The following is a 22,843-nucleotide window of genomic DNA, read 5'->3' on the forward strand; positions in this document are numbered from 1 at the left end:
TTTAAGGATGCAAAAATAGCAGCAATGTTAACCGAAGTGGACAGTCTCTGCTTTCATTCACCAGCATGTTTTAGGGGAAAAAAACATCAGCATTGACATTCTTTTGACGCTAAAGCAGACTTATTCCACTCCCTTACCGTAGGCTGTTAAGTAATATAATGGACAAATTTCACTGGAATGTTGTTTGTTGCAATGACAACAAAGATGATGGTTATTATTATCCCTGCTGATGTGGGCATACGTATCCAAACAAGAGAGGAATGAAAATGATAAGCAATCTAAATAAAGTGAGTTGTAGTGCAGTAAAATCTAATGTAAAAGACACACAGTTAGCAGCCTTTGCTTCACTGTAGGTCTGGCAGTGAGGTATCACAGTTAGCTGTGATATCCAAATGGACAAGCCAAAAGAAACAAACACCCTGCAGCACGGGGGTCCAAACGGGGGTCTGGGTGCTCACATCAACTTGTGTTTGGCTGATCAACTTAAAAACTTTTTATTTCTGTGTGTGAAAGATAACTTACATTAATTAACACACTGTGTGCGCGCTTGCATGTGTGTGAGACAGAGAGAAACATAATTTTACAGCCGGTTGAATTTATAATTCATGTTGGTAATGGATAACCTTTTTTGGGTTGCTATGACGACGTGGTTATTTTGTTACCTGATTGCATACTTTGTGGGGAGCCTGTCTGTGTGAGCTTTTTTCTTTCTTTTAGTGCAGCTGTTTGCTTGCCGTTTGTCGCTTTTCTTTAACACGAGTTGCAAATTATTGTCTCAATTTGCCCGCTTCTTTATAATGTGTTCATATACGTCTTTTCTATACTGCAGACTATTATAGTACACTGCAAAAACTGAACTAGAAATAAGTCAAATCTTCTCAAAATGAGTGTATCTGTCCTTGATTTGAGCAGGTAAATAAGATGATCTGCCAATGGAACAAGATTTTTGCACTTAAAATAAGAACAACTCATCTCCATCGTCTTATTTGAAGTGCAGGATGTCTAATTATCTTATTTTAGGGGTCAAAATACTCATTCCATTTTCAGACAATCTTATTTACCTGCTCAAAGCCAGGGTAAATACACTAACTTTAAGAATATTGTACTTATTTTTAGATCTGTTTTTGCAGTGTAATATTGCATAAGTAAGCACATCGCGAGAACTGTGCAATCCAGGGTCAAATTCCTCGTTTGTGTACACATACCTGGCAAATAAAGCTGATTGTGATTTTGAATTTGGGTAGAGATTTGTGGTGTTGTGGTGGTGGTGAGGGGTTTTACGTTGTGTCTGGGCTGTAAACTGTCAGTCAGATCTGGCAACCCTGGCGTCACATCCACCGTTGTAGTGTACGCAAGCAGTAGAAATGCAACAACAACAAAAAATCTGTTTTCATCAAAAAAATAGAAATTTGCAGTCAGTTTATTGCATAAAGTAAGAGTGGTAGCAATATTCCGTCTTTTCTACTCTTCTTCATTGTGGGAATATTATTCCAACTCATTCCTAAACTCACTAAACTCCCAGTAAAACAAACTGATTAGAGGGTGAGCTGGTTTAATCCAGAGCCGCTAGAGGTATATCTTGGATTTTCTGTTTGTTTGAAAGGCAGATTCCCCAGTGGGGTTCATTTTCTCCTTAGTCGTGAGGGATTTTATGTGAGCGCCTAAGTGGATTAACCCATTTGACAAATTAGGGACACTCATTTGATTTGTAGCATTTAATTCCACTCCTCCTTAGTGTGGATGACAGATGAAGTGCCACTGCTAAGGGGATAAATTAGAACAAACCTTAACTTGTCTTTTAGCTCTGTCCTTCCCTGTATAAATAATTATGGATATGCCGGTCCCAGTGGGTTTAGACACAACAGTTTGCAAGCCGCTTTCATTTGTATTTACAAGCTGGGCACATCACATCTGGCGCTTTTTGTTCTCAGCCATTGTTAGATGATTGAAAGGAATCAGTCCGGATAGCTTACTCTGTTTTTTTTCCCTCTCCCTTTATTCCCTGATTTAGACATTAAAGGTTTTCCTGTCTCTGTCTGGCTTCGAATCAATACAATTTCTGTTGTGTCTCACTGGCTCTGAAAATCCCCATACATTAAAAATGTTCTGATGCAGTCCAAATGGGTGGCTTTTGTAGATATTTCAAAAAAACCTACCATGGGTTGCTTATTTCCCATGGTTTCCATTGATTATTTGAATTTAAAATTGAACTTGTGCAGCAGCTCAGGCTGAGATGGGAGATTCTGGTGGGCAAGGCCCCAAATTTGCCTGAGATGATGGGGGCGTGAGAGGCTGATTTCCCCTGAAGGTCTGCATCCTTTATCGTATCTGTTCATATGAGACCTGTTTTTATTTGTTTAGCTGACAGTATAGACCTTTGAGTTTTCAGTAATATGAAGGTGAATCTATTTGAGCACAGCCAGATCCTCAGGGCAGCACAAGTCAAACTTATAGCGAGCTTAATTCAAAGTTTTAATTCAAATTGCCAGCAAAAAGCACCACATCTTCATTAAATCTCTTTTTGCAAAAGAAACATTATCAAAATGAAACAGTGTGTATATAATCCAAGCTTTCATTCATTAACACAGGGATTCCATGTTTCCTGGTACAATTTTTTTCACTGAACTGTTTTTGGACGATCACCGTTACTGCTTACTGGAGAGGTCAGTGTGATGAGAGGTGGGCTATACAGCACTAGAGAAATCTAACATGATCCTCACAGGGCTGTCTGCCTTGTCTAAATGACAGTGGGTTTCCACTCCAACTCCATGGCAATAAGGAAACTTGCAGGGGGTCCTGATGGCTGCTTGTTTGCTTACTCAGGTGGGCCAACAGGAGTCTCTCCAGGACCTTCATGATGTCAGGGCACCAGGTTAAAGAATGATGGGTGTTTTTTCTTCGGTATCGGATCTATGCAAGATGTCTTCCAAGGGCACTGGAACCTTCTCCTTGGTCAGACTGAGATTGAAGAGGTGCTGTAGTATGCTCCGCACAGGCCTTCAGGACTCTGGGGTGGACGCAATCTGGACCTGGAGCCTTGTTCCTGTTCAGTCTCTCCAGCTGAAGGGTCCATGGCTGGGGTGGAAGATGAACCATCTGAGGTGTGACAGGAACGTTTGGTGTCAAAGGAGGGTGTGATGGCTGTTAGGCTGCGGACTGGAGAGAAGGATGCTGAGCTTGTTCCTGAACCGAACCTGTTGAAGAATGGGTTCAGCTCATTGGTTCTGTCCAGACTTCCATCTATCCGATCCTCCTTCTGCTTGAAGCCGGTGATCTTCTTCATCCCTGACCGCACATCTCTGATATGGTTCTGCTCCAGCTTCTTCCTGTACACCTCCATGCTTCCTGTTATCTCGACTTCAAGTTTCTTCTGTATACTTGTCAGTAATTCCTTGTCCGCCCTTCTGGAAAGCTCTTTTTCTCATTCAGCATCTCACTGTTCTGGTGGGGATGGTGTTGTCCACACAGAAGTTTATATAGTCAGTCACGCACTCAGTCATGGCATCGATGTCCTCTCCATGCGGCTGGCAGAGTGCATCCCAGTCTATTGCCTCAAAACAACCATTAAGGACTTCCTCAGTTGCCTTTGGAAAAGAAAATTTAATTCTGAACAGAGGAAAAACTGATTGTGATCTGATTTTCCAGGAGGAGATCTTGCTTTAGAGAGTTATGCGTCTTTGACTTCTGCATAAAACGTCCAGAGTGTTGTTTTCTCTTGTAGAACAGGTGACAAACTGTTGAAAAGTTGGAAGGGTAGCAGAATGAGACATGATTAAAATCACCAGGGATTTCCAGAAAAGCATTTGGATGTTGCGTGTGTAGCTTATCCACAACTGAGCTGATAACATTGCATGCAGTGTCAGCAACAGCTGATGGTGGAATGTAGACTGTTGCCAAAATAACGCTGTTGAACTCTCTGGGTAAATAATATGGCCAAAAACTGCTTTGTTTCAGCAAAAACATCAAATGCTTTTGCATTTAAGACAGGAAAAGGTTATTTAGATTTCATGTCTGACAGTGAGGAAAAAAAGCTTGTCTTTTTATATAGTGTATGTAAACATCTGGTTTCAGCTGTAGAGTTGTTAATGACTATGCAAGTATTTCAATCTAAATTTCTTAATATTTTCGAGTTACAAATGTAAAAAAAAAACAAAATAGCACCGTTTTACTGTTAGCGAGAAATAGGTCATGTTTATAACTTGTTTCTGGAATAATGTACAGGAAATGACAGAATAGAAAAAATAGACAGATCAGTAAGTAATGTAAACAACATAAACATAAACAACAATAAGTAAGATCCTGATTCACCACACTTCAAAAAAATGAAACTCTGAAATGGAAAATGTTCAAAACAAAATCAGAGAGCTCATTTTTGGATTTTTCAGACAATGGCATTTTTTGTCTGTTTCTGTTGAATAAAAGTACACTTCATCCTTTAAGCTTGTCAAACTACAATAGATCAGTCTAAAAGAACTAAAAACTGTTGCTTCTTTTAAACCAATTGGATCCTTAATGTGTGAAACATGGCATGACGGTTATTTAAAAAAAAAAAAAACATTCAAACAGTGTATGTTGGAACACAGCTCACACATTGACACATTTTTTTTGCGGCATCACTGAACAAAAGCAGCCGTGCTCTCAGTCTCAGTCTCAGTCTCAGGTGTATCTTTGTTGGAGATGGTGCATTACAGAAACCATCTCACTGTTAAAGAGGAACAGGAAGAGGCTCTTAAGGGTTATTGGCTGCAGATTGTCTTTGCTCCTCTGGGGATTCTGTTCATCAGCTTTATAGCGTCACTGGAAAAGTTTACAGCCAAGCAGGGGGATCAAGCAGGGCCTCGTGTTAACATAGTAACGCTGTTAGTCAAAGGTAGGGACAATGTGTAATCTACGTGAGTTGGTGAGTTTACAGCTACAAACATTTGTTATAATTATTAATAAGCTGGTTTGTTTCTTTGTTTTCTGTGAAGTTTTAAATGTTATAGCTGTGCGTTCTTCAAAACAGACTCAGTGAGTTGCAACTTCTACTCACTTCAAAAAAATGCTTTGAGATAAATGTGTTTTTTTCCCCAATAATAAGCAGAGGTATACGCTGTGCAGTGATATTGCGCCGAAACAGTCATTGCTTATGCAACTAAATCTGTGGTTTTTATGCAAGTTCGCAAAATGATCATTCAGCTTCACGACAGAATGAAAAAAATTTGTTTTCAAAAGTAGTTTAAAATATGTTCGCACACACCAAAAATCCCCTTTAAAATATATCTCTGACTGAGGTTTCCTTAAATACTGAATAATCTTTTGAATGTAATCATGAACTTACCAGCTAAAGGAAAATGTAAATGTGTTGCTCCATTGACTCTGAACCACACCATGGAAGTCATGACTCAAATCTATTTAAGCTGAAAGCTGTTAAACAGATTGTTTGGCAATAGGTAAATGCAAATAAACCAAAAAATCAATGTTTTTTATGTTCATATAAAACCTTTATGCTTCTTTCTCTTTTCATTCATAAACGCCTTCATACAACACTTCTTATTTTACAGACGCATTGCTCTCTTTTTTTCTTTTTATTCACATACGGTTTCCACTGCGGCGGCCTTTAAGAACAGATAGATTATCCTTCATGAAATCCCTCAGGTATGGAGAAAAACCACACATCCCACGAGAGCTCTCATCAAAGCTGTTTTCCTTAATATTCTGAGTTTATGAGGTAAACTGATCAATTCAATTTAGCGTCTTAGACAACCGTTATCTTTGACTACTTAGTATTTTACAAAACAATATGCAAACTTTTGAACTCATTGTTTTATTGGCTGTTTTATTATATCTGTTCTTGTTTTATTGGCTGTTTTATTTTACTTGTTCTTTTGTACTTCTTTTTATATTTGTAACTGCTTTTTACTGTATGTTTTTAATGTGGACCCCAGGAAGACTAGCTGTTTGTGGGGATCCTTAATAAAATTATAATTACAATTACTTTTGAACTCATTACCATTAAAACTGAAATTCCCTTAACTATTATTTTAATTAACAGTTTTTTCTTCTATGTTTCTTCTAGTTTTAAGTAACCTTTCCTTTCCCATTGTTATTGGGTATTGCCCCAAAGAGTTATAGGTCTCATATCTACCCCAAGAGATGCAAAATATAATTTTTATACTATTGGGGATAATATTTGTGTATACCCCTGATTACCTTAGCGTTGAATAGCCATGTCTCTCTTTAACCATTTTCACAGTCAACCACTTAAGCTATGCCCTATACACAATATTCTGCATCAGTGTGGTGTCTGAAAACATTGAGGCAAAGTCGAGTTTATTCCCTTTCTATGCTTTCAGGATCTGCCAGCCAAAGACAGCAACAGACCAAAACGTTTGAGTTTCAAACAAGTACCGCAGGAAGTGGCAGCACACGATTTCATCCAATGATGACTTACATGATTTAACGATCAGGTCATTTAATTTTTTACCTGCAGCACATAACGATGTGGGGTTAAGCTGCCTATGTTCCTCTGTTTGGTCTGTGTGAATTACCAGAGAGCAACAGAGGTGGCTTCACGACGAGGCTGTTTTCATGACACTCCGATGAAAGAGATGCAGAATTTTATTTTTTAATCAGACAGCAACAGGTTTGGCAGATCTAAACATGTTGCTTTTTAATCTAAAAACTTACAACTGTAATAAACATGGAAGGATATGGCGTTTAGAGTATTTAAGGCCATTCTTTTGAGTCACTTGGCTGATTCAACAACAACCCGTGTGGTTTGGAATCCCTTCATTACATCACGATGCTCTTTCCTCTACGAGGATCTTTCAGCCTGAGGAGATTTCATTCATGGGAACGACAACAGAGGCTTTAATGTGTGCATGAATGTGGGAGTGTTTACCTCTCGGAGCTTTTAGCAGCTGCGCTGTCTGTAAATGAGTCACTTCCATTTTGGCCCACTCAGAGTTGTTCAGGGCTCAGAGCGTTTGCGCACTTAGACTCCAGCAGCTAAATAACAGGCTTCGACAAATTCCCCCACCACTCTTCCACCACTCATTGATTACAAACACGGATGCAAAAGGCACCGATGTAGCTCTGCCTCATAAGTATGTATCGATTCAAAAAAAATGTTCAGCCTTTGCAGTGCTGAGTAAATGCAATTCAGAAAGCGAGATCTGCATACGCTATGTAGAGGACGGATTTCTTTAAATGTATTCACGTGCAGTTAATTACTATCCAACACCAGTTGACGTCATGAGTAACCCAAAAGTCTAGTTGAGTTTTATTTCCCAGTGAAATATTTTGACTGTTTTAAATTTACAAGGGAAGAGAGAAGTCTGTTTTATTTTCTGAAAAAAAAAAAAACTGTCTGATCCTTCATGACACAGGTTGAAAGAGCAAAAATAGTAAAACAGAGCAGCTCACTGTTGTCTGTTCAGCCTTGTTCTTACCTGCTGAAGGTCTTGCTTTCTTTTGCTCCGCACAGACTCCAAGAACCGCAGATGTGTCGACATGTTGTCAAAAATAGATCCTCCTTTTTGAAAGTCTACCTACAATGCTGTGTTCCCGCTGACTTCATTTTAAACACTCAGCTAACTTTAACCCACACTGTAGCGTGTTGTAGCACACTGGTGGGCCACTGATTGAAAAACGAGAACATTTCTGTGTTTCCGACATGCTGGTTAGTGGTCAGGGATGACCAAGCTGGACTTTGTCTGATTTTAGTCACCAGAACCTTTTGGTAGAGTTCTTGGAGTCACTATTTGTTTTGTTGCTTTGCAGCTGCCATCAAACCAGAGTTAATCGTTTATGATCTTAGCCAACGTCACTAGGGTTAGTGGGACCCAATGACGTTTGATTTTATTTTTGAGATACGAGACTCAAGATCATTCACACGTCAATAAATAACTGTCTAGTTCCACCGCAGAACGTCATCTAGTTACTTTTGATAAACAGTTTTGTTGTATTTATCCATTAACACGTATTCTTCATATAAAAAAAAAAGACATTTCAGTTTGCTTACCAAATTCGGTTTGGTAAATTAGTTTAGCTTCCAACTAAACTGCTTCACCAAAACAATAAAAAGAATCTGCAATTCAGAGAAAAACACTCTGAATTATGAGATTGCTTTTTCAGTCTAGGGGTGAAAAAAGGAGACCTGCAGCGTCGGTCGTTGGCCATAAATTACTTCCTGTGGTAATAGGATAGTGGGGTCAAACGTTGTGAGCTCTGGAGAGATAAACATGATTAGATGATACACAGATGGCGCACTGGGAGGGGAAGAGATCCGCTGTCTGTGTGTGTACACGATTTTTTTTTTATCACATAAAGTGGTTGAGGCAGCCATCTTGATCAATGATTCAGCAGGTGGTTATTGACTTTTTGTGCGCTCATTACTGCAACCGATCTAATTCATTTTACCGTCATTACATAAAAAAAAATGATGAAATTAAGTTGTCCAAATGTGTTGCAGAAACACATTGAAGCATTTAGCTTTCAGGAATTTCTACAGAAATAACAAACAAAACGGTCAGCTCGGATTTTCTAATCTTCACGTCAGAAATTTGTATTGATCTTTATGTGCTCACTGATGGCCTGATGCCGACTCATCCCTGTGTGCGCTCCACACAGTGGGCTTTATCTGACCACCCATGGGCCTGTCTCCTTCATCCGTCCTTCCTGCCCATCTAAATCTCTGCGATAAACATAACTTTCCGGATCACCTCTGCCTAATGCTGCAGCATTTTTTTTTTTTTTTTAAAAGAATGACCAGCATGTGTCCAAAGTCTCCACCCTCTTACCCAGGTAGCTGATTATTGACTGACTAATGCGTCCTCTAAAAGAAAAGTCAAAGTTCTTTCTTGCGTAGTGGGAGTGTTTAAAAGGCAGGCGAGACTGTTCGATGTGTCGGGTTTGTTCGTGAGCAGAGCTCTGGGAGTGTCATTGTCGGGGACCGGGCAGGAACAGCACCCAAGGTTCAGTAATTTGTTGGATCTGTGTTGATATATTTGTTACGCTGATGGAAGCCATGATTTACAACATAATTATTTAATAATTTGGCTGAAGTAAGGGAGGGTTTAAAAGGCCTTAATCTTGGCTCGTATGTAGCAGGTAGAGTCGTCACTATACAATAATGTCAAACTTGATACCGATAGGTCATTTTTGATATCGCAGCAGCATTTTTTTTTGGAGGCACAGGGATTTGAGCTGGTTTACGGCAAAAAATAGGATTAATTGCAATATGACAAACTTAACTGTAACGTTGTTAACTATGGAAAATCCAATAAGCATGGGACAAGCCAGCCCTCGTTTAGAGAAATATAAAATTTAAGCCTCGCTTCCTTGTTTGACAAAAGAGTGGACATGATCTTTTGTGGAAGGATGTGTCTTTGAATCAGTCCTACTTATGTTTTATTGTAACTGCTTCTGTTTAACTAACCATTGTTTGCTTCCATTTACCTGTTAACTTGCTGAAGATACAAATAGATTTTACTACCGAGGAGCAAATAAAGATCATTCTATACAAAATCTGGTCTATGCAAATAAATTCTGCAGCATTTTCTTTAGTGATCAACAAAAGCAGCAACAGGGTTACTGGTACCGTTACTTCCCTGCTTGCAGATACAGAAGATTAATTCACCTTTTCTATGTTGCTCTCAAACACCAGTGTCAAACCGTTAGCTTTTAGCGTTCATTCAGAGTTGCCTTTTTTCTTGTCCATCTCCATCATAGAAAAAGTTCTTGTGCTTTTGTGTTTGTCTTGTCGATAAAAGAGGGTCATGTTGTTTTTCTGGATGAACCCAACATGTTAGCCGATGTTAAAACCTCCAGCAGCAGATCGTTGTTGAGATGAGCGGCTGCAGGGAGCATCACTGTCTCTGTTATTGCAGCTCTGCCGTGGGAAGAACTGCGACTATTTGGGAGAATGTACATGGATTTCATCACAAATGAGTGAGAATCACTAAATTTTAGATCGCATTAAGAGACTGATCATTTTTGACAACCCTAGTAGCAGTAGTGCCTTGAATAAAATGTGGACTTTTGCAGGCAAGGCAAATTTATTTGCATAGCACATTTCAGTACAAAGACAATGTAAAGTGTGTTACATGATTAAAACAGGAAAATAAAAGCAACTTGGAATAAAATTTTAAAAAATTGCAACAAAATAAAACATGGGAAAATTGAAACTAAAAGTAAATATTATAAACAGTTATAGCACTACTAAACAAAATTACGTGTACAGATAGGAGGAATTTGACTCTGGATTGTACGTACGATGCTCACAATGTTCTTACTTATACAATAATACAACAGTGCAGTAAAAAAAAAAAATCCAACACAGCCTACTCTGCAGTACAGAAAACATGTACGAACACATTATAAACAAGCGGATAAATTGAGAAAATGATGCAAGGAGCATGGAGCTCCTTGCGTTGCTGGTATTATTATGCACATGTTGGAGGTAGATGTGATGCACAGGTTCACATTACACAGACAAGAATATACGTCCACAGTCTGATGAGTGCAGAGAACGGGAATGCTGGAACAAACTAGCATTATATGCAGTGTTGTGTTTGTGAGGCAGGTAGATTTGGCATACAGCATACACAATATGACAATATCAACAGTAAAATTAAATGGCAATCAGCTGTTCATTACAGTGATGGCTTGTGGGAAGAAACTGTTCCTCAGTCTGTTGGCATTGGCGTAAACTGCTCTGTAGCACCAGAAGGGAGAAGTTGGAACATGTTCAGACCGTTGTGGGACGGATTTGCAAATTAAAGGCATTTTGTGTTTTATACCAATATGATAATTTGGTTGCAGATAGGACTCAAAGGTTTCTCGGTCCTGCCGAGTGTTTTGAGAAAGGTGCTAGCGTGGCTACATGCCGCTCAGTGGTCACCATATTTCCCTACAGGTCTCTTCCTCTTACATTACACAGGTCTGCCTAAAAAGTGGATCAGACAGCTGCAGCTGATCCAGAACGCTGCAGCCGGCGTCCTCACTAAGACTAAGAAAGTAGAGCACATCACCCCAGTTCTAAAGTCCTTACACTGGCTCCCTGTATCTCAGGGAATAGACTTTGAAATACTTCTGTTAGTCTATAAATCCCTGAAAAGCTTAGCACCTAAATACATCACAGACTTGTTATCAGTGTATCAACCCTCCAGACCACTCAGGTCTTCTGGCTCCAGCCTCCTCTGCAGAACCAGAACCAAACACGGAGAAGCAGCATTTAGATACCATGCTCCATTTATCTGGAACAAACTTCCAGAAAACTGTAAAAGTGCTGAAAGCCTGAGTTCTTTCAAATCAAGATTTAGAACTAATTTGTTTAGGATTGCCTTCGACTGTTCTAGTTAAACTGTTTTTACTGAAACATCATTAGTTCAACTTTGTAGTCAAACTTTTTTAAATGTTTGCTTTTAGTTTATATTCTCCTATGTTCTATTTTGTTTCTGCATTGTATTCCTACTTGCTTTTATTCTATTTTATTTTCCTACATTTTAATCATGTAAAGCACTTTGCATCATCTCTGTACTGAAATGTGCTATACAAATAAATTTGTCTTGCCTTGCCTTGCCTACATTGCGTGCAGCAGGATATGGCAGAGGGTAACAGGGAATATATCAGGAAAGACGACATATTAGATGCTTTACTGTAAACCTGAATAAGCTAATTGCATTTCAGGTTGAAGTGACTCTCCATGTAGACATAACCAATTTTTAGAGACAACAACAAAGAGGCGTAGCATTCGTTATTATTCAACACAAACTGTGATGCAGAGAGCAGCAAGAACGTCTATGGACAGAAGAGTTCTGTGGTTCTGAGCCTCTGTTTACATACCGGTGAAAAAAGTGCATATATATATATATATATATATATATATATATATATATATATATATATATATATATATATATATATATATATAATTATCTAAAGTAAGGAGCTGACCTGCTCTCTATTTTATTCAGTTTCAACAAATTATTTACTGACAAATCTTCGGATTGTCCAAGAAGACAAGTTTCATTCAAGGCCAAATACAAGTTAATCTTCTGTTTTGCCCTAAAAACAGTTGCATTCAGACGTTTAAATGCATCCATCGTAGCCATAAATATCATAATATTTAGGCATTTTATTGACATATTTGAACTGTTCCTCAAATGTTCTTCAAACAAGTACTGGGTGCACAAATTTGAATTATTGTTAACTGGGTCAAATTCCCTGGAATAACCTCACAATTATTTTAGTATAGACAAAGTCAAGGCTTTCAAAAAGCCGAATGTTTACCTGCTCATCATTGTCGAGCTGAAATTGTGTGAATTATCAAGCCGCTGTTTGCTGGGGCTAAAGAATTTGTCCTGCTTATGCACTTCACCAGCAAAACAGCCCCGCAGCATGATGCTTTCACTGCTATGCTTACCAGCTGGTGTCTGAAAGCTACTCAGCTCCTACAAACGTACGTTTCATTATTGTGGCCAGATAGGTTTGTCATATTTTTTTCTCCAGAGGGCCTGTGGCTTGTCCATGATAGCAGCTCCAAATTTCAGCTCAAATTCAAAAGTGTCTGTTTTTGAAAAGGGCTTCTGTTTGTGTTTAGATTCCTTTCACACTGTGACAATGTGAAAACGATTCACTGTAGAAAGTGCCATTGGTGTTCAAGCTGTTACCAGTTCATGGTGAACCACAGTCTTTGAGATCTCTGGCCTCTTTGAATTGACCAACATCCTTTTGTTTGGGAGGGATAGTTTGATTCAGATGATCAAAACTTAGACACCATCGAGTGTCCAGACACGCCAATGATCCCAAACACACATGAAACTAGATTGGAATAGATAAAGCAGAGTGATATTAGGCTTTTGGAAACGTCTCTGAAAATCCAAAAGTTTGTTGCAGGAAACCAATCAAATGAAATAACCGCCACCATTGTCACAGAGAAAAGTGGACAAATATCCAGTCAGAATAATACCAGAATTTTATTGATGGCAGCAAAACACCTGTGGTTAAGGCAAAACAAACAGACTTAGCTAAAAAAAATTGAACAGAATAGAATACAATAGAAATAGAATTTATTGTCCAACAGTGGGAAATCCCCAACAAAAAAAAAATACTGTGCAAAATAGCATAATGAAAGTCAATGAAATGTGCAACTGAATAGGGTTAAATTCAAACACGTTCACCCAGTTAACATTCAGTAAGTTATTTGTGATGTGATCCGTCCACTCTGGAAAAAGAATCATTCAAATGAACCATTTATAATCCCAAATCAATATGACAATTAAAATAAAAATAAAAATAAAAATATTATAGTATTTTAGTTAAAATTAGGGGCCTCCTTGAAAGAAATTGTTTTGAAATGACTTGAAGAGCACTTGTGTAATCAGTTATTTGATTAATCTATACTTTTTTTGTGAGAGTACATGTAGACTGTGAGAATTTTATAGCAATCAGGCTATCATTAAAATATTAGATCATGTGCGAATGCTTCAGAGATTCCAATCCATACGATTTAAATGTTCAGGTGCGGATGTACAGGTTGAACTAAAAAAAAAAAAAAAAACACGCCCTAGCTGCCATTAGGGAGTCTTCAATCTGCACTTATGCAGGTATGCACAGTTATGATACAATGATCAGCATCTATGAATCTCTCTATATTTATGCTTGTATCTGCTTTTGCTGATCGGCGAGACACTTAATGTACCTTTTCGCCGCTGTAGAGGGTGAAAACATGATCGCGCGTTTGTCAATTATTGATGACATGAATATTAAAGAGGATGAGGAGTTTCAGCTGGACGGCTGCCTTGCTTTGACAAACTGTTTTCAGCTGCTTTGACCGCCTTCTCGTGCTTGAATTGCTAAATAATTTGAAGGATTCTCAGCTCTATTTTGTCTTTGGTTACAATCGCCTCTTAAACATTTTCATGTCAGCGAAAGGGCATGACAAAACTCACTGGAATGGGGGGGGGGGGGGGGGGGGGGGGTTCATTTCACCTCCTCATTTCATCCGCATGCAGGCAGTTTTACTTTTAGTCAGATGAGGTGTCCAGCTGCGCTTTTGTCTTTCAACCAAATCCAAATCATACTTGGTGAGAGAAGTGTAACTGGTCTGTTTCGTTTCGTTGTGTTATAATCTGTGGCTTGTCCGTGACGTGAGACTACATCAAACCTTAAGGAGTTTCAGTCCGTTTTGCCATCTCCTCCATCTGTTTACGCAGCAATGCAAATTATTGATGTGCGGGACTCTAAATATAGGCCCTAAATGTGATGAGGGAAGCAGCACAAAGTTGGTGCTGAGGGAAAGAAGAAGCTCAATAGGAATAATTCAGCCAAGAGGTGTGTGTTCAGTAGGGCTAAAGAGGATGGCGGTGTGTGTGTGTGTATGTGTGTGTGTGTGTGTGTGTGTGTGTGTGTGTGTGTGTGTGTGTGTGTGTGTGTGTGTGTGTGTGTGTGTGATAGAGAGGATGGTCTTAAGGGTATAAATCATTAATTGATCTCTGTGTATTTCAGAGTGTTGTGTGTTGCTTGCATTTGTACTGAGGTCCTGAAGGTTAAGTTGATAAGACAAGACTAGATAACAAATTATCAGGGAAAAAAGTGACCTCAAGAAAGCTAAAAGAAAACAGAACAACATTCCCTAAAACATGGTTAATTTTTATTAGTTATGCAAAAAAAAAAATTACTATGAAGCAGATCTTTTAAATAGTTTATATTTATCTTGCTGGCAAACTTTATGCTAGCTGTGTGAATCTCTGTTTTGGAGAAACCGACTGGGGTTGTATTTCCTTTTCAACAACAGCACAGTTATTGTGAAAAAAAAGTAAACGGCAGGTTGTGAAAATTATGAATTTCATATGCAATCCAAGCTTCACCAAAATATGAAGTGTTTCAAAAGCCTGCAACCATGCAGCAGTCATAGAAGAGAGACATATCCACCGTTATATACGGTAAACTTAGACTTACCATTTTGTATGCACAGAGTGCATAAAAAACGAAATTTCGTTGCATACAGCTTACGGCAATTTAATGTGATTGCAATTGAAATAAAATAACATTACAATTTAAAGTGCACCAGTGATAAGAATGTACCAGTGCAGGAGAAAAGCAGTTTAAAAAAAACATAGTGTGCAGAAGAATGTTCCACCATGTTTGTAGTGCAAAGATAATGCTGCAAAAAGGCATTCATTTGTAAAGTTCAATGTTGGCAATGCAAAATAATAATGGTGCAAAAATGCAGTAAACGTTCAGTTGTGTTCTTTTAAGTTTAAATGGATTATAAAGGTTGGCAGTGCAAAATAATGATGCGAAATGGAAGTTCGGTTCTGTGCAAGTGTGTTGCAGAGTCCAGTTCAACCAGTTTAGAGTTCAAACATTCTACAAACGGCACCAACAGAGCACAGGACCTACCTTTATAGCTCATGCATAACTAAATCGAGTGTTTGGTTTTAACTGTTGTTAAAATGCAGCTCACTTTTCATACTGTACTTAAAAACACACCCATGATGCTGCTTTTTGGGCAGTGCTGCAGGTGATAGCTGTTTCAAGCTGACCCGTCATTGTTCCGCTTTCCTAGTCATTCCAGGCAGGCCTGGTGGATATTTTGGTTGGTTTGCAGGTCCCCGTTAAACACATACTGTAGTTGGACCTTAAAAACAGAATCTTCCATTCCAATTCATCCTGATCCTGTTCAGGACTGGTGTGTTTTTTGTGTAGCTTAATCTCAACATCCATCCATATTCTTCCGCTTATCCGGGGTCGGGTCTTTAGTAGGGAGGTCCAGATGTCCCTCTCCCCAGCCACTTGGGCCAGCTCCTCAGGGGAATCCCAAGGTGTTCCCAGGCCAGCCAAGAAACATCGTCCCTCCAGCGTGTCCTGGGTCTTCCCCTGGGCCTCCTCCCGGTGGGACGTGCCCGGAACACCTCACCAGGGAGGCGTCCAGGAGGCGTCCTAACCAGATGCCAACGCCAACAGGCTTAAATCGGAGGCAACCAGACTTTCGCTCAGTCCTTTCCGAAAGCGTTTCAACACCTATCCAGGAGTCTTCGTCATTTCTGGTGGCTCACACTTGAAAGCCTCTCAAGAACAAATTTGGATAAAAAAATAAATAAAAAAAAACAAGGGGATAAACAAAAATACTCATACTTTGAGCAGATAAGCCGTACTTAAACCGGAGTTGGTTTCTTTGTCAGGGAGACTTCTATCCGGTCAAATCATTATTTACAATGAAATAGCAAAACAACCTTAAAAATGAACCGCGGCGTTTTGTTGAACAATGTGAACAACACATTATGCAAGCTGGAGCGAGTTTGAGTCTCACTCTGGTCAGCTTGTTTAGGTTTTTATATTGTGGACCTTTCTGCCATCATATCGTTACTTTTACCATTAAACATCTGTTTCTTGCCTTCCTCCAGACCTGGCAGACCGCAGCCTGTCTGTTCTCTGCTCCACCCGTCCTCCCCGCTGAACTGACCAGTCGGCAGAGACCGACGGCCGTGTTTGCTGTGCTGCCGTGAGTCTTGTCAGGCTGGGATTCATGTCAGTGTGGCTGGCAGAACCATCAGGCCTCCCGCTGAGACTACCACAGAGGCAAAATGCTCCTCAGAAGCTACTAAAGCAGCAGGCTTGTCTCAGTAAAGATGTGCATCGGCTCTGAAAGTCATCAGAAGTTAATTATTTATCATTTTATAGCTGGTATGTCAACAGCGCTGATAGGCTGCCTGGTCACGAGGAAATACCAGAGAGCTTACACATTGTACAGCTATATCAGGATAAACTCCACCTAACAGGTTCTAATTGTGATAATCTTGCAGCAGTTTCGTAATTACTGTGTTTTATTGATAGCGTCGAACCAGCTGGCGTCTTTGTAGGGAAAGGCAGGAGAACAATCATGTCATCTTTCGTGTCCTGCGGTTTCTCTTTCTCGGGATGTTCAGCAGGCCAGATTTCTCCTGCAAACTCCAAAGATATGGTAAACATAAACTTAAGATGCTGTTCTTGTGGTTCGGTCTGTCCTGGCTTTAGTTTTCAAGCCCATTATAAAACGCAAGATGAAGCTGTTCTTCGGAGAAGATTATGAAAGTAGCAGAAATAGTAGTAAGAAACAAATAAATGACAGTTTTTCAGTGGTCGGTTACGGTTGCTTGAGACTTTTTTTTAAATGAACAAACAGCCTGGCATGCTCGCACATCTGCTATAAAGCAAATAAGCTCAAAAACAGTAAACTATGACTTGGCTAAAATCTGTCTTTCATTTTGTCAGAAGGTAATTGATTTTCTTTTGTTTTCCTCTGAACTAAGTTTCTTGTTAAACGTGACAAAGCACTCTGTCTCTGAGGCATTTAGCTGCTTCAGCTTCGGTGGAAGACCCGTTTAATTTCAACGAATCCTGAAAAAGCAAAGCCACAACATTGTTTGTGAACTCTGTTGATTGAGTGCCTCATGCATCTCCACCAAAGCTTCTTCGGTGCCGTTCTCAGGCAGTAGCCCGCCCACCCCGCGCCCCCCCAACCCCCCCTTATCTCTGCCTCTGCTCTCATCTGAGCCATTAAAGCACAAGGATTATCATCCAGTCAGTGGGAAAACACAGATACATGTAAACTTTGCACAGAAGGCCGGGCTGAAAGATCCACAGACACAGATCTCTCTCCCCTGCTCTGGACGCTGATGCACCACTGAGGCGACCGGCAGCACGCAGCAAAGATCAGCAGCCAGGAGGAGAGGCGATGAAGAGCAGGACTGCCTGCTAGAGGAGCCCACGTGCTTCCTTTTTCTCCCTCGCTGCACCCCAGGCTGCTGTTCATGGAGGACTGGAGGTAGGCTTTTGTTGCTGCTGTGGGGGGCTGTGAGCCCCCTGTTCTCGAGGCGCTCGCATTGCCTTTGTGTCGGGGTTCTCCTTCCTCGGACATGTCGGTGCAGCCGGCTTGCAGTGATGGCAATCGTCGGCACACTTGCATTGTAGGGATGCTCTTGCTTGTTTGTGACGGCTGCGGATGGTGAATATAGGAACCGGTGTCTACTTTCAGAAGGAAAAGGAATGAGCCAAGAGTGAGTCGAAGCGGCGTGCTGGTAACTAAACATCGGAGGATGCTTCTTGTGGTTGAGTTTTTGCCCGGGGTCCAGCAGTATTGGTTCTGTATTTCATTTATTTCAGTCTGGGGTTTCTGCTCTGTTTGTTATCTCTCTGCTGGCTTTGATAAAAAAAGAAAAGCAAGTTAATGTTTTTTGTTCATATTCTGCACGCTGCCTTTAGAATAAGCCAAGGCTGAACAAAAGCCACCCTCTCAGCATGTAGTTAATGGCCCAACCAGGCATAATAAGCACCCACGTCTCAAGCTCACCCGCCACAGAGCAAAGCATTTGTTTTTGCCCTAAAACTGTTGCTTTGGGAGGGAAACCTCTCTTCCTTTAAGCAGGTTTTGGAAACAACTTCCTCGTTTCAAGTCTGCGTTTCATTGTGAATTGTGTTGCTCCGTGCTCTGCTCCATGGTTGACCCAAATACTCGCACAGCTCTCTCCCCTCCCCCTGACCTCGGATCAAAACAAATCACCGATGCTTCCTTTTCTATTGTTGCGTCTACGCCTCTTTGGTATCAAACCACTTTTTTTTTGCATCAGCAGTGTTGAATTTCAGATATTATTTTGTCTGCTTCCTTTTATTGCAAGACGCTGATCTAAAAGTGTTGAAATGTGAAAAGCTGGCGACAAAGCTTCCTCCGACAAAGAAACCTAAAGGATAAACGTGTGGCTGGTTCCTAACAAAGTCCCAATGTCTCAGAGGAAAACTTTAATTAGTTTCATTTTATTTAGATCTCAGGAGATGTTTTTCTGTTAGTTGGACATTTTAGAAAATGCTCATTGAGGGATCTGTTTGGCTAAAAGCATTAGAATATTAAGAACTTTGTGAAAATAATGGAGAAACCATTGTTAATCATAAATTAAACAGATCTGTTTCATAATCTAATAAAGTTGTGTATCAGAAATATTTTTTATGAAGGATATAAAATAATGAAATGCTTTTGTTGTGATAACCAGGCTGTGGTATGAATTTCTTGACTTTTTAGACATTTTTTCGAAACCTGCTCTGCAATGACTCACAAGGTATGCATGCATTATTTTTCGTTTAGTGGCCTATATTGAATATATATGCTGCCAAAATGTGGTTAAAGGTAGAAGTCGGTGGGTTGGCCTCCTGAAAATTATTTTGGATTTTATGTTGATTTATTAAAACGACCATGATAAAGTGTCCTGAAAGGTGGATTGTTCTTCTTGTTAGAGCCTTTCCTCCTATTTCCCCTGCTGTTTCACATTTTAGCAACTCATGCAGCAACCAGCACAAGTACAACATTGATCCTCTCATTTAGCTCACAGCAAGGAAGAAAATAAGCTCATTTCTCAAAATGCCGAACTCCTTATTTATCATGCAGACTTGGTCATGGCTCTCCAGACGGGGGTGGTCCTTTCTCAGCATCTTTTGGCTGTTTGATGAAAGCCTGCAGCAGAAATTGCATCAATCAACACCTTTTCCCATGAAGTGTTTTCCCTGTCATCCTCTGCTTATTGGTATTTGGTATTCAGCAGAGGCTACATGTAACCCGCCGTCAGTGCAGATGCAATAATAGCAGCTTGTCTTCTTGTTCTTCTCTTTCATATTTGCCATCCATTCCATTTGCATCTCCCCTTTGCATTTTGTTCTATTTCTGTTCTGTGACGGACATCGTTTTCACGTGTAGAATCGTTGTAGAATTATGGTCTCTTATTGTTTTACATTGTGACTGGGATTCATGCTTAAACAAGAATCTAAAATTTACAGAAAAATGTGTTGCGTTTTATTTAATTGGTTTCATTTGCAACAGCTAGATGGGCTTCAGCTTCTGTCTCAACTATTTCATCTGTTTGTTACAGTGGAAAACATTTATTCACTAGTATAGGTGCCATATTAGCATGAATAAAATAACTGTAATACATCTGAAAAGTTGAAGCCACGATTTTTTTTTTTTTTCCGGTTATAATTGATTTTGGATAAAATTGCTTTCACGTGTCAACAGAAAATTTATGTTTCAATAATTTTTTTCGCAATGAAAAATATAAACTTAGAGTGGTGAATCAGTTTTGGTCTTTGCTTCACATTAAAAACCTCAGTGAATAGTGCCCTCCCAAGTATTTCAGGGATCCAGTCTAAAAGAAGTTTAGATTTGAAATATTATGAAAAGTATTACTGCCATTGTTGCTTATTGTTTCTTGCTATCCAGAAGCTGGTCTTGATAAACTAACCTTGCCTGAAAAATGTATTTGTGCATTAACAAACACGCGTGAGTCCATCTTGTACCGCTGCGTCTTGAACCGTTTGTGTCCAAACCATAAACGGTTCGGGCCAATCACGTTGCAGTATTGAGATTTAAGGCGGGACATACCGGTGTAACGAAAGCAAGAGCAGCTGAACCAGCATAAACATGTTAGGAGGACTCATGCTTAGCTGCTGCTGCTTTGTCAAAATCCACAATTTCATCTTTGATAGTAGAACAGCAAGAAGTGCGTTGACTAGTTTACCTTCTTGTAGTTTCTCATAACGCCTGCTGCTTACATTTTAATTTGATACCGTGATTGGCTAAAACCAGTCTTTGGTAGGCGGGCACAAGGTCTTGCTTCGTCCAATCAGCTCAGAGAGTTCTGCTGAAGTTCAAATGGAGCAGTCCCATGTTGATAACGTGCAGAACTAGAGAGCTGCACGTTATCAATCTGATTGGTCAGGTTATTGATAAACAGCATTCTGAAGATCCTTCAAGGTTTGCCTGTGGCTTTTCATTGCTTTTCACTTATTTTGAGCCAGTCCTTGTACCTGACATGACAGCTTTTGTCCAGTATGTCCAGTATGAACCTAAGAAATAAGGAACCTGGAAACTGCAGAAGAAAAAAAATGTCAGGCCTTTTTTTAACAAAAAAAAAAGGCCTGACAGCCGATATTTACCACAGGTAAAAGCATCTAAAAATCATGCCTTTAGAAATGACCTGACAATCGACCTGACAGATTTGTCCTGTGGCTGATAATACTGTGCTCTTTGAAGATCACCTTGCTGATGGTAAAATAACGTTTTTGTTCTTTGACAGACTAAAAAAACGATTAGTTTCCTTATTTTTCATAGATTCAGTGAAAGAAATGACAGCAAATTGTGTTATAAAAGCAGCTCATTAACACTCAATCAGTATTTCAACATTGATAAATTTTTACTTTCTTCTTGTCTATGCAGTATTTTCATGTTGCTACTTTTAGCTTTAATATTTTATTTGCTTTAACTTGTAAAGTATTTGGTCAGTCTCTGCTGTTTTTAAAGTGCATAATAAATAATGTTTGCTTGGCTCAACATCACCGCTGTTTGGTTGCGATATTTACTAAGTTGTTGTATTTTTATGGTTTGTCATATTTCAAAGACCTTGCAGTCCCGTTTGGCAGGCCAGTAGTATATTTGTCCAGCTAGATGGACTCTCATGGCTCTCGATGTCGATATAGTAGTGCAGAGTGATGGAGACGTTGTTGTGAGGGGAGAGAAAAGTTTAAGGAAGATGTGGGTTAATTATGGCTTAACGACCAATACTGTTTTCATTTCAATATTTGACAATCATAATGAAACCACTTTTTCTTATTTTTCTAGTTGTTTGCCTTGAGTAAGCATGATATCTATCTATCTATCTATCTATCTATCTATCTATCTATCTATCTATCTATCTATCTATCTATCTATCTATCTATCTATCTATCTATCTATCTATCTATCTATCTATCTATCTATATATATATATATATATATATATATATATATATATATATATATATATATATATATATATATATATATAAATATACCATGTATGTATATATACGTAAAATGTTCTTAAAGTTCATGTATTTGTCCTTGATTTGTGGAGGTAAATAAGATGATTTGCCAATGGAATAAATTTTTGCACTTAAAATAGGAACAACTTCATCTCTATCATCTTATTTCAAGTGCAGGATGTCTAATTATCTTATTTTAGGGGTCAAATTACTCATTCCATTGGCAGATTATCTAATTCACCTGCTCAAATCAGAGACAAATACACTAACTTTAAGAACATTTTACTTATTTTTAGATCTGTTTTTGCAGTGTATACATATATATATTGACTCTTTGGAACCAAAATGTAAAGAAATGAGGGAGCACACGTGACTTTTTGTAAAACCAGTTTCTTTTCCTTGTTGAATTTTTTTTTGTTCATCTTCTTAAAATCAATGTCTCATTTAAAATATTATTATTTATTATTATTATTACTTATTATTTCTAAGAGAAATCTTTATGTGTGATAAAATAAGATTTTAGACTACAGTGTCCATTGGCTGATTTTATAAAATTGTAATAAACGTTTATAGCATTGGCAGCAGCCAGTGAGCGACAGATGAGGGCTAACTGAAATCTCTGCTTGTTTTAGAGCTTTTTAGCCTGTCTGGCAGCGCTGATTGTTTTGGAATTGCAGTGCGTGGGCTGCACACTGAACCAGAACTGATGAAGGTGGCAGTGTGGCTTCCTCGACACCAAGGCTGAAGTGTTTAGACCCTGTCCGTGTCCGTGGTCCGTTACAAACACGAACCGAGCTCTCTTGTTCATCTCTTACAATTATTTCCATAAATTCATCCTGTGAGTTGGTAGTGCTGGTGTCAAAGCTTTTGTTTTCTGCTGAAAGTGTTTAAGCGAGTGATAATAATAGTTGACCAGAAGAAGTGAAATCTGCTCTGCAGTTAGGAAAAGTTTTTAAAACCTGTCCAAGTCTAGGACTGTGAGAAATAACAACCCGTGTCTGCAAACAGCTGCACTATTTTAACTCTTTTTGTG

General features: G+C 39.2%; 1 protein-coding gene across 8 annotated transcripts in view; it reads left to right on the top strand.

Annotated features, from left to right (window-relative positions):
- pacsin1b (protein kinase C and casein kinase substrate in neurons 1b) overlaps positions 1-22,843 on the top strand; it is a 43,851-nt gene that overhangs the window by 3,425 nt on the left and 17,583 nt on the right. Inside the window, exon 1 of one of the 8 annotated variants that reach the window (XM_036152048.1) lies at positions 8,859-8,957. The exons of 1 other annotated variant lie outside the window; for it this stretch is intronic. The gene's annotated coding sequence lies outside the window, so the exon portion shown is untranslated. 6 more of the 8 variants (XM_036152047.1, XM_036152054.1, XM_036152053.1 and 3 more) reach the window with 6 other exon arrangements.

The sequence above is a fragment of the Fundulus heteroclitus genome, chromosome 20 (genome assembly GCF_011125445.2).
Source record: "Fundulus heteroclitus isolate FHET01 chromosome 20, MU-UCD_Fhet_4.1, whole genome shotgun sequence".
Taxonomy (NCBI): Eukaryota; Metazoa; Chordata; class Actinopteri; order Cyprinodontiformes; family Fundulidae; genus Fundulus; species Fundulus heteroclitus.